Here is a 12,470-nt window from a genome sequence, read left to right as displayed (position 1 = left end):
TACTTTCCCCCAGCTATGGCAGTATTAGAACAGTACAAGATTTTGTGCCATAGTCACAAGTTAGCGCAGAAAGCATGGAATATATGTGTGAGCAATTGTTAACATTAGCTATAACCTAGAAGATGTGCCATAAATTCTGAGGAAATTAATCTTCTTTTCTGGAAAGGATAACAATCCTTTGTTCTAGAAATGCCAAGTTTAAAGTGGGCTGGGGCTGACAGAGCTCAGTGGGTAGCATAAGATGCTTGTTAGAAACGATTGTAGGGTTTAGTTTTGAATTCTAACTTCTCAGGGTATTCCACTGAGTGCTCCCAGCACAGGGTGCAGAAGATGGGTTTGACTTAGAGCACTTTTGTTCAGGCTCTGAGAAAGGAGGGCTTAGCCTTTTAGTTACACTGCTTCTCAAGTGGCACCAGGGCCCAGCTGGCTCCTGGCATCCCTGTAAGTAAGGTCTGCTCTGCTCTGTGCCATCTACAGAAGTCTGAGCACAAATCACAGCAGTGCTGTGCAGTGTTGTCCTTGCGTATCTCTGGTGTACTTGGTCTGCTGCTTTCCTTATCCAGCTGATTCCCTGCTCTTGGAGGGCTCCACACTCATGGCCATAGTTCCTATCAGCCTCAGGATTACTGACCTGTGCTTGGACATGGCCAGTTTCAAGATGTAATAGCTGCTTTCTGGGGCTCATTCTAGTTTAAGCTGTGATGTTTGGCAGAGAGAAGTTTCACTGTGGAAAGAATATTGAACAATTATATATATTATAGATAGATTGCATATATTAGATGTATTTTATATATATGTTACATAAGCAATTGCTTCTAGTGCAAAAAACTTGATTGTGTTTAAGGGGACATATTTTTGCCTCCAAAGTATCTTGCTTTCTGCTAGCTCCCAAGTGGGAACCTGATTTCTAAGGGCAGTTTCTGCTGCAGATTGTACTGAGAAGCCTTAGAAGTGGTTGGAACTGGATGTGCTGTGAACACCTTAAAGCAGATCCTGTATTTGTGCTCGACTCCCTGGTACAGGAACTGAGTGTTTTGACTGGCAAGTGTCCCTCAGCTGCATTCACACAATATACCATGGGGGTTTGGCGACAGAAGAAATGTTTTACAGGCAAGGTCTCTTGTGTGTTCAAAAATGTGTGTTTTTACTGTTGGTTGTAGAGAGAAATAGAATCATAGAATCAGCCAGGTTGGAAGAGACCTCCAAGATCATCCAGTCCAACCTAGCACCCAGCCCTATCCAATCAACTAGACCATGGCACTAAGTGCCTCATCTACTCTTTTCTTGAACATCTCCAGGGATGGTGACTCCACCACCTCCCTGGGCAGCCCATTCCAATGCCAATCACTCTCTCTGGCAAGAACTTCCTAACAACATCCAGCCTATACTTCCCCTGGCACCAGTTGAGACTGTGTCCCCTTGTTCTATTGGTGGTTGCCTGGCAGAAGAGACCAACCCCACCTGGCTACAACCTCCCTCCAGGTAGTTGTAGACAGCAATGAGGTCACCCCTGAGCCTCCTCTTCTCCAGGCTAAACACCCCCAGCTCCCTCAGCCACTCCTCACAAGGCTGTGTTCCAGGCCTCTCACCAGCTTTGTCACCCTTCTCTGGACACATTCCAGCACCTCAACATCTCTCTTGAATTGAGTGGCCCAGAACTGGACCCAGGACTCAAGATGTGGCCTGACCAGTGCTGAGTACAGAGGCAGAATAACCTCCCTTGTCCTACTGGCCACACTGTTCCTGATCCAGGCCAGGATGCCATTGGCTCTTTTGGCCACCTGGGCACACTGCTGGCTCGTGTTCAGCTACTATCTACCAGCACCCCCAGGTCCCTTTCTTCCTGGCTGAGCAGGATGGGACTGGATCTTTGGAAGTTTTTCAGTAAGACGGTGATGAGGCTCTAGAATACACTGCCCAGGGAGATTGTGGCTGTGTAGATGTTCAAGGTGAGGCTGGCCTTGAGCAGTTGAGTCTAGTTGAGAGGTCTCCCTGCCTGTGGTGGGGAGATTGGAGCAAATGGTCTCTGAGATCACTTCCAACCTGAGCCATTCTAGGATCTTTGCTGTGATTTTTGTTATTTGGGTGTGCCCAAGGGTGGCTGTAAAGAGCACGGCAGCAGCTCACTGATCACTGGATTCTTCTTAAAAAGAAAAGCTGTGAACAAAAGGACAAGCAAAGGAATGTTTGCTCTCTAAGTGTGGCTTGGAGATTTTTCCAGGTTTTAAAGACCAGTTCAGCTACATCACTTTCTTCTGAAACTGGGAATTTGGATGTCCCCATTTTTTCTATTGTACTACTTAGTTCCATGCTTGACTGATGCTTCAAATATTAAGAGGGTACTGCTACACTAAAGCCCTCAAATTTACTACTGTGGAATTTTGAGTAGTTGTTGACAGCAGAGAAAACATTGCACAGTTTCCCCAGTTTAAGTTCAGACCACGAAGAGGAGTGTGTTTTATATTAATGGGAATGAAAGGCAAATGTGTGTTGGAATCTGCTCTTCAGACAGGATTTTGTTACACTCTTTGCTGCACAGAGAAAATGGGAGGGTCTGCAAAATCTCTGAACAAATGTCTCGCCGGGTTCTGTGTCGTGCTCAGATTTCTTTACCTTAGGGCATAAGCTGTCAATGCATCATGCAGAGAGAAAGCATTCTCATTTGAAGACATCTAGGAAACAAAAACTTCTGTGGATGCACCACTATGCAGTTGCCTTTATAATTTATGCCCCTTTCTGCATTTCAGCTCTGATGGTGGTGGGGAGCTGAATCCCGTTTTGCTCCTCCTGTCTTCTTTAAGGCTCCACATTCAGCATGTGGTGACAGAGTGACCCAGATTCCCAGGGCTGTCTTGTGAATGCAGCATTGATGCACTATTTTCAAAGTCCTTGCTTAGAAAGCCTCACCCCAGCTCTATGATGTTATTTTCTTCCCTGCTCATCAGTTTCTGACAGGTGCATCTAGCAGTAGTGTTTAATATAGTTAGCTTTAACTAGCAGCATGTGTGCCTGGCTGGGGCATGACTACAAGTGGGAATAACAGTTGAGTGAAGGGCAGGCAGGTGGGTTTAATAAAGCACATCAGTGGGAGGGGGTGAACAGAGAGGGAGAAAAAGGCTCAGAGGCATAGGAGGCATATGGTGGATTCTAAGGAATTTTGAAGCCAGGTAAGCTGGAGAGGAAAGCCAAATGGAAAGAAGAGGGGGTGGGGGGGCGGGGTGACTTCTCTCTGGTTGTGAGCAAGAGGAGTGGGAGCAGATGGCTCCAAATTGTGTAGCCCCCTGATGCTGTGTGCCTTTTTGGGATCAAACTGTGATTGATTTCTCATTTGAAGGTGAACTGGAGCTTTTGCAGGTGAGGCAGAGAAAATCAGAACTTTAAAAGGCAGTCCTGCAAGGGAGATTGTGGGTGTTCATCTTTATTGCTAGAGAGGGGGCACCAACAGTCAGCAGCCTTCTCTGGTAGGTTGTCACAATTGTAAAGGTGCCAGTCTGGTCATCTTAGATGGCCTTAGGTTGTAGGTGCTTTCTGTGAAGTAAGTTATTGATGCTTTTAGGAAAGCTCACTCTGAATCATGAAATGGTAAAGATGCCTCCCAGTCTGTACTGGCAAGTAGCTGGAAAAGTGATGTGTGTGACATCTCCAGGGACTGAGATCCTGGGAGGGGAGGCTGCTTTTGGACCCCAAAGCACAGTGTGCCCTATGGGCTGTGTTTTCCTTCTGATGGTTATTTCTGTGTTAACCAAAAGGACAACTTGTAGCAAGCAGATTGTTTACTGCTTGTTCATTGAGCAGAACTCTTGCTGAAGCAGTGCCCTTTGGTTTGGGGTCTCATTGTCTTTTGTAGAAGAGAGCTTCAAAACATTCCAGTAACTACTGAGCATGGCTTCAAAAGAATGGTTAGAAAGCACCTGATTTTTAAATGATCTTGATTTTCTTGCACTTCTGTCATACCTTCTCTGGCTAGATCTTCATACCTGAACTGTATATCCCATGCTCCTCTGAAATATGTAATTCAGCTGGGTTGTTTCTTGGCATGTGTTGCTGAGACTGTAGTCAAGCCAAGAGACTTTGAGGAAAAACACAAGCTATGGGGTTGCAAACCTTGCTGGTTTGAATGCACTTGGCTGAAAGGCAGGAGAGCCTCGCTGCTGTACCCAAGCATGTGGATGTGAGGTAGGAGCTCTCAGACTGAGATGTTCTGTGCCTTCTGCTTCTGCTGTAGGGTAAGGTGGCATAACTCAGCTGGAGTATTGCTTGAGGATGAGCAGAGTTTAGTGTTCTGTGTTGCAGACTGTATTTATAGTCTGTTTGGAGCGTTGCTGGTCTCTCTCATCTATTCTTTCCCTTGGCTGTCTTACTCTGCTGACCCTTCAGGGAAGGTGAACGTCCATCTAGTGTGATAACCAGAGCCAGGAGAAATGCTGAGGGAGTTTCAGGCTCTTGTTCACCTGTTTCTGGGGACAGCAACAGCTTTCTGGGCATCTCTGAAATGCAGTCTGAGGTTTGACTGTGTTGGCTGAGCCTAGCTGACTGGAGTGGCATAATCATGGGTTTGAAAGAGCAGCATGAGAGGATGTAAAGTGCAGCTCAGTGAAAAGTGAAGAGGACACTTTGGTTTCAGTTCATGGAGTCTGTCACATTGGATTGATGACAGATGGAGTGAATGGAAGTTGGCTGTGTCAGGAGATTGTTTTGGCAACCAGAAAGATATCTGAGGAGACAGACAGAGCAAGACAGGAGCTGGGGAAAGGGCAGAGGGCGTTCTGTGTTGAGGAGGCGGCAATGGGTAGAGTGCTGTAGTGCCTGCAGCTTTAGTTATGCATCTTGATGCTCCACCTTCCTATGGAGTTCCTTGGGAACCAGAAGAATTGCATTTGTGGTACTGTGAAGTTGGTACAACTCTTACCCAAGACTTGCAAAAAGCCCCTTGGAAATACCAACTTGGCTATGAAAGGCCAAAGGGAAGCTGCTTGCTGTTGCACTTCTGGGACCGAGTTACTGTTTGTTGTTGGATTGCAGCTCAGCCTTGGGATTTACTGGAAGAAGTTTACTGCAGGAAAATCCAGACAGGTGAAGGCAGGAGCAGTGACAGTGTGAAACACCTGGTGGTTTTGGATTGCCTGGTGTAGCACATCTGAAGCTGTGGCCTGCAGAGCTGTCTGGTACTGGACTGTAAAAGCAGAGGAGAACCTGTTGTGGCAGCTGGACAGGAGCTGCAGAGCATTGCAAGCCTGCTGTGGGGAAAGCCAGCAGCAGTTCCTCTGTTCTGAGTGCCTGATGCTTTTCAACTCTATTTAAAGGATTCCCATGGTTTGTGGGAAGGGTGCTAATGACCTTTCCCTCTTCCTCTGTTTGTGGCAGGCATTTGAACTCTTACAGGAAGAAAACCTGCAGACCAGAAAATCCAGCCATACAATTCTTTTCAGGTCTAGCTGAGATAAAACTTGTCTTTTCCTCTTGTTGGGTTGTTTTAGAATGAGTAGCAGGATGTTTCTAAACTGCTGGCCTGTGTTACTGCCAAAGGAACAAAGCATCTCGGGGGTGTCTGTGTGCTTGTGAATGGTGCTTGCAATTACACAGTCTCCTATTCTGGGATAGTGTTCTTCAATTGTATGATGCCTTTTGATCTGCCCCATAAAATTGCTGTGTTCAGTGGTGGATATGCTGGCAGAACCATGACTGTGCTACTCTTGTGTGCTTAATGCTGCAGCAGAACTACTGTATTTAATGATGCTGTCTAGATAATGCAGCATGTACCACTTATGGCAAGACAAGTACTGCAGGACTATGCCTGGAGCAACGAGAGCAGGAGGAGTGACAAGAACTTGTGGGTTGTAGTACGCAAAGGTAGAAGATGCAGTCATAGCTATTACACATAGGGGAGGTCTCGTTGTTGGCACAGATAGCTGAAAATGATAGGGACAAGACAGGAATGGACCCTGATATCCCTTAAACTGGGACTTGAAGGCAGTCATGTGCAAAAGGAAATGGTTCCTGTGGCTTTGCCAGGATGGCAAAATGGGCAAACTCTTCACTACCCCTCTAAGGTCTGGAAGATGCTGGTGGATTAAGAGGAAGGCTGTGAGTAGCAGGTATAAGTGCTTTGTCTTCTAGTTCAGTTCACTTTTACATGAATTAAGTATTAATATCAAGCAACTGCCCGACGCCAGTGCTGAGGATCTGTTGTATGATTTCACTGGTCTAAAAGAAAGCTGTAGTTGGTTCATTTCTTGGAGAAAGCTCATCTCTAAGTAGTGCTCTCTGGTTAGGCAGCAGCAGTTCTGTTCTCTCTGTTGGTGTGAAAATTGCAGAGGGATGTGAAGATGTGAATTAGGTGCCTTCCGCCAGCCAGCCAGGCAGACTTGAGGCTGGGTAGAAGAAAGTGCTGTGGGTTTCCATGCTAGTGAGCCTCTGGTATGTAGTGATGAACACTATAAAAATAAACTTGAACAAATATATGCTCTTCTAACTGTCAGAAACTGCAAAAACATGCACTGGGTTTGAGCAGTTGTCTAGGCATTGTAAATATATTCCTAAGAACTGGCTTTGACAGACAAGGGAGGACATGCAAGCTGCAGCATTTCAGCATTTTTGAGATCTCATTTTCATTTCTGGACTGTCAGTCTGCCTTTTGTGTGCACACGCACAGATACCCATGGAGGCAGCCTTCCCACTGCAAACTAGTTCCCAACTTTGATGCTTCAGAAGTCTGAAATTTTGCAGTTTGCGTTTCAAACCACGTCAGGCTTGCTGGTACCCTCAGGAATAGATGCTCAGAGGGCTCTCTTGACTGCTGCCTCCTGAAGAAGCAAGTTCTTGAGTTAACCCAAAGTTTGCCCTGCTAAAGGGAAGGTCGTTTCAAACTGTCTATTGCAGTCTTTAGCATTTCGAGAGAGCTCTTTTGGTAAAGCTTCAAGTGCAGATTACTCCTAAGCATCTGAATTTCCTTCTCTACTGATTGCCTTAGGCTCTTGCTAACTATTGCCAGTCCCTTGCACATGGATGGGCAGTTGGGAATGGAGGTGATGGGCAACACGCAGATCTGGTAGGTCCTGGAGCCAGCCCTGCAGCCATGCTGCTGTGCAGCTCTGCACAAGGGTGGGGAGAGGACCCCACTAGGAAGTTCCAAGTGGCACAGGAGGTGCTTAGTTGTCTAGTTCAGACGATTGCAGTTAATTCCACTTTCTATTTCTTGGACGCCACAGCCTGTTGGCTTGGAGCTCGCATTCAGGTTGCCTGCTTCTCCAGTGCACACGCTTGTGTGAATCTGCTCAGGTGGTTAAGTCTGAAAGAGCAAACAAAGAGGCAATGAGCAGCCAGCTCTGCTGGCTCTAGAGAGGTTGCTTGCTCCTCTTGCTTTGTTTGCAGGAGTGTGGCCCCTTGCAGTCCTTTACAGCAAAGTCCTCATCTGAGTAAGACAAGCTGACAAGTGCTGTCTGTGCACCCAGCACCTCCTGTAGAAGTGCTCATTGGAAACTGGACATATTCTCTCTCCTCTTCCTCGGTTCCTTTGCTGCTGCCTATTTGTGCCCTAGTGTCAGGCGTGGGATGAAGAACTGAGCCCCCAGGAGCCTGCCAGGAGGAGCTGCCTTGGCATGCGTGGGCTGCCTGTAAGCACACAGAAGTGTGGTGTGCTTTGTGCTGAGGGAGGAAGGAGGCTCTTGGCTGTGCACACTCAAACCCCACAGTGTGTCACTTAAGGATGGAGCTCTGCTTTCTAAAGCAGCATGGTGAGGACTGGCCAAGAAGGCCAATGGCATCCTGGCCTGTATCAGGAATTGTGTGGCCAGCAGGACCAGGGAAGTCCTTCTGCCCCTGTACTCAGCACTGATTAGGCCACACCTTGAGTGTTGTGTCCACTTCTGGGTCCCTCAAGCACCTCAGCATCTTTCCTAAATTGAACATGTTCAGCAAAGGGCACCAAGGCTGGTGAGGGGCCTGGAGCACAGCCCTGTGAGGAGAGGCTGAGGGAGCTGGGGGTGTACAGCCTGAAGAAGAGGAGGCTCAGGACAGACCTCATTGTTCTCTACAACTACCTGAAAGGAGGTTGTGGCCAGGTGGAGTTGGTCTCTTCTGCCAGGCACTCAGTGACAGAACAAGAGGACACAGCCTCATGCTGCACCAGGGCTGGGTGTTAGGAAGAAATTCTTCACAGCAAGAGTGATTGGCATTGGAATGGGTTGCCCAGGGAGGTGGTGGAGTCAACGTCTCTGGAGGTGTTTAAAAGGAGGCTGGATGAGGCATGTGGTGCCATGGTTTAGTTAATTAGAAGGGTTAGGTGATAGGTTGGACTTGATGATCTCAGAGGTCTTTTCCAACCTGGCTAATTCCGTGACTGGCCTGTTGCCCATGCTGGCCGTACTACAGAGCTGTTCATCCAGTCAGACTCCTGTCACCTCATAGACTGTCACAAAAGTGGCAGTTGAGTTTTGGGCACTGCAATACAAGAGTGATGTGGAGGTGCTGGAGCAAGTCCAGAGGAGGGCAACAAAGATGGTGAAGGGTCTGGAGAATAAGTCTTATGAGGAGCAACTGAGGGAACTGGGGATGGTTAGTGTGAAACAGAGGAGGCTGAGGGGAGACCTCATGGCTGTTTACAACTACCTTAAGGGACGTTGTGGAGAGGCTGCTGCTGGTCTCTTCTCACAGGCAGCTGGAGACAGAACAAAGGTGAATGGCCTCAAGCTGAGGCTGGGTAGGTTTGGACTGGACAGTAGACATTTCTCATGGAGAGAGTGGCCAGGGACTGGAATGAGCTGCCCAGGGATGTGGTGGAGTCTCTGCCCCTGGATGTGTTTAAGGGTGGTTTGGATGTGGTGCTTAGGGCCATGGTTTAAGGTGAATCTTGTAGAGGAGGCTTATAGGTTGGACTTGGAAAAGATCCTCAGGATTAGCAGCCTGGATGTTTCTGTGATTCTGTATGCCTTGGTTTGATACATGCATGCACTTAGTACTGAAGAAATCTAACCTTGCGGAGACCCTTGAAATTATTTTTCCATTCTTTATTACTTCTGTAAAATTGAGGTGTTTTTGTTAAACCCTTGCTGCTCACTCAGTCAATCTCGATTGGTTTAGATGCTTTTTTATCTCTCAGGATATTGCAGGGGTATTTAAAGGCAGCCTTCTTTTGCTAGGTTTTAGCATGTGCAGTACTGCACCTCCTGCATTCTGGTGTGGTGCTTCCTGTGCTTACCCTGTGTGCTTTGCTGTCTGTATCCTCTTCATACCAGTCAGTCTGGCACTGAATGCCTGGATCCTGATTTGAGTAAATCAGGCAGAACAAACTTTCTGACCAAATTCAGGTCAGAGTTTGAGGTTGAATGTCTCATGGGTAGTTTAATTTTGCCTATCTCTGTGCAGCTATCTCAGACCCAACAGTTATTTTGGCCTCTAACGCTTCTGTGGCTTTGTGCTGCTTTTAAAGGCTGCCACAGTCCATCATGGAGTATCTCTGTTGTAAAGGTGAAGGTCTGACTTAGTGCAGAGTTGATCTCTTGCAGTATATTCTGTTAAAGGGAAACATCAAGGGCAAGTGTAGAGACATGCACCTGGGAAAGAGCAACCCTGCAGATCAGTATAGGTTGGGAATGATCTTCTGGAGAGCAGTGAAAATGAGAAGGACCTGGGAGTCCTGGTGGATGTGAGATTGACCACGAGCCAGCAGTGTGCTCGTGTGGCCAAGAAGGCCAGTGTCATCCTGGGGTGTGTTAGAAGGGCTGTGGTTAGTAGATGGAGAGAGGTTCTCCTGCTCCTCTACTCTGCCCTGGTGAGGCCACATCTGGAATACTCAGTCTAGTTCTGGACCCCTCAGTTCAGGAAGGACCTCAGGGAACTGCTTGAAAGATTCCAGTGCAGAGTCACAAAAATGTGGATGGAACATCTTCCTTATGAGAAGAGACTGAGGCAGCTAGGGCACTTCAGCTTGGAGAGAAGATTGAGGGGTCACCTCATTCATGTTTGTAAAGAGTGAGTGACAAGAGGATGGAACCAGCCTCTGCTCAGTGATGCCCAATGACAGGACAAGGGGCAATGGGTGGAAGCTGAGGCATAGGAAGTTCCGTGGAAACATGAGGAGGAATTTTTTTCCCTGTGAGGGTGACACAGCCCTGGAACAGGCTGCCCAGGGGCATTGTGGAGTCCCCCTCTCTGGAGATAGTCAAAACCTGCCTGGATGTGTTCCTGTGTGACCTGATATAGAGGTGATCCTGCTCTGGCAGGGGGGTTGGACTGGATGAACTTTCAGGGTCTCTTCCACCCCCTAGCATTCTGTGATTCTATGAAAACTGTAATGGCTGTGATTCTGGCATGGAAATTCTGTGTTCTTGCTGACAGATGAAAAAATGTCATCAGGCAAAAAGGAAGAATACCTAAGATCTGCCACACATTTTAATACTAATTGGTAATTAAGACTTAGTTTAGTGCTATATCATGTTGGTTTTGGATATTTGATGACAGTGTCCTAGGAAGAAGAAGGTACCTGTTCTTTGGTGCCAGACAGATATGTTGGGGATCTCCAGCCAGAGATGTAAGAGAGGAAATCCAGCAGGTTCTGGCCCCTTCTGTATCTAGGCTCAATTTCCTCTTGCTTTTGCTCAGTACCTGGTGTGGTGTGCCATGCATTTCAACTTGTGCTTCCCAAAGCTGGCTGGTTCCTTTCCAATCCAGTGCTCTGTTGAGAAATCAGCTCTCCAGGCTTTTTGCAGTGAGTGAGGTTTCAAAAGGATTTTTATGTATTTTAATTGAGCCATGTTGTTAATTTTTTTTTCAGTAGAAGGCTTACACAAAAGCAGATCTCAAACTCTTCTGCCTGTGTCCCCATTTTCTGTTGCAAAATCTTCTTCTGACGTTAAATTTCGTCTGATTTGTGATCCCACCTGGGATTCCTGCCCCTGTTTGGGGAGCTGCTTGCCTAGACACTCCTAAAAGTGTATTGCTTTCTGCAGGCTCCAGCAGAGCTGCTGTTCACATCCTGACAGGCATTCTTTTGGTGATACTTAGTCTTCCTTTGGGTGCAGAACACCAGGCCAAAATTGTTCCTGGCATGCCCACATCAAGACAGGGCCTTGTTTGTTACACTGCTGCTGATTTCAGTGTTCTTTCATAGAGTGTTTGGCTTCAGTATAAAATGTCAGCCCTAATCAAGCCAGCCAGATATTCCCTCTTGATTATACTTGAGGTTTCCTACAAGAGGAGTCTATTTATAAAGAATATTTGCAATTCCTATTGAAGTCCCATGTGAACTCCACTGAAGTTACCACTCCACTGACTCTCTACCTCCCCATTCACCAAGGCTGTGTCTGGTTTCTAGAGGAGTCTTCTATAAGTGGTGTCACTCAGCCCTCCACCCAGGGTGTATGCCCTGCTGCTTTGCATTCATCCAGCTTTCTACCCCTCCCAATTAAACAGATGTTTAAAATGTCACAGAACTCAGCAGTCTGCCTTTGGCACAGTTCATTTGTGATCGTCTGTTTGCCTTCTGGAGATGACCTGCTGCAAGACTGGAGAGGAGGGAAGGCAGGTGAATTGCATGAGACCAAAGGTCATCTCCCAGATGGAAAGTCGCAAGCACAGCAAGATCCTTGAGAGAGTCTTACTGGTGGGAACTGCTGGACAACTCTACTAATGTGAAGGCTTGTCTGCAGCTCTTAGTGTGTAGAGGAAGGCTGTCCCTTGAAGCAGATTGTGACCCCAAGGACAGAGGCTTGTCCTGTGAGGGTTTGGCTTGGGTAAGACACCTAGGCAGCAGCATACACTGTGGGACACAAAGGAACCAGAAGTTTTATGGAACAGGATAGGAGGAGATAGAAGATTTCAGGGATTTCCAGTGTGGTGATGGTTCTGTGCTATAAGAAGTGTTCTTCTTAAGCCCTTGTAGTTCTGCAGGAGATAACCAGAATGCAGAGAGATTGATTTGTTCTGCTCTGCCCCTTTATCTGGTTTTGGTTTTATTGCAGTGTGAAGTCCAGTGGCTAACTGCCTCCTGTTCCACATCAGGGAATTACCTTGTGACAATAATGGTGTTTGACTTGCAAGTCATACTCAAAGACACAAAAAAGAGAGTAGGATTTTTCTATCTCAGCTAAATGGGTTGCCAAATCCAAATCTGCAGTAATCTTTATGCTGACTTTCTTCTTAATTCTGCCACTGATCTGGGGTTTTGAGTTGCGTTGTCCTAATCCCAGACTAAACACTGGGTCTGGTGTGCTGCAGAAGTGGCCTATGTTGGCTCATTTTTGACAACCTGGAACTATATCATTGTTAACTGGCCCTAAACTGTCTTTAGGACATCTGCCAAGGCACTCTGTACCCTTTCTTTGATGTTTTAGCAGGTCTTTAGATCATGTGTATAGATCTTGGATGTCACTTGTGTTGAGCAGTCCATGTCCTCAGTTAGGACACTTCAGGTGAAAGCAAGATGATGGCACTAAGGCAGTTTGTTTTTATTTCATCCTGCCTCCAATGCAAGA

General features: G+C 46.9%; 1 protein-coding gene and 1 long non-coding RNA gene across 2 annotated transcripts in view; both read left to right on the top strand.

Annotated features, from left to right (window-relative positions):
- LRP8 (LDL receptor related protein 8) overlaps positions 1–12,470 on the top strand; it is a 207,740-nt gene that overhangs the window by 39,052 nt on the left and 156,218 nt on the right. The gene's annotated exons all lie outside the window — the stretch shown is intronic.
- Positions 3,081–12,470, top strand: part of LOC135177441 (uncharacterized) — a 29,054-nt gene continuing 19,664 nt past the window's right edge. The window contains exon 1 of the long non-coding RNA XR_010303061.1: positions 3,081–3,167. This is a non-coding gene — a long non-coding RNA (uncharacterized LOC135177441). The remainder of the gene's footprint in view (positions 3,168–12,470) is intronic.

The sequence above is a fragment of the Pogoniulus pusillus genome, chromosome 8 (genome assembly GCF_015220805.1).
Source record: "Pogoniulus pusillus isolate bPogPus1 chromosome 8, bPogPus1.pri, whole genome shotgun sequence".
NCBI classification, from domain to species: Eukaryota; Metazoa; Chordata; class Aves; order Piciformes; family Lybiidae; genus Pogoniulus; species Pogoniulus pusillus.
The sequence above is the reverse complement of the archived record's forward strand: the minus strand, read 5'-3'. Positions and strand labels throughout refer to the sequence as shown.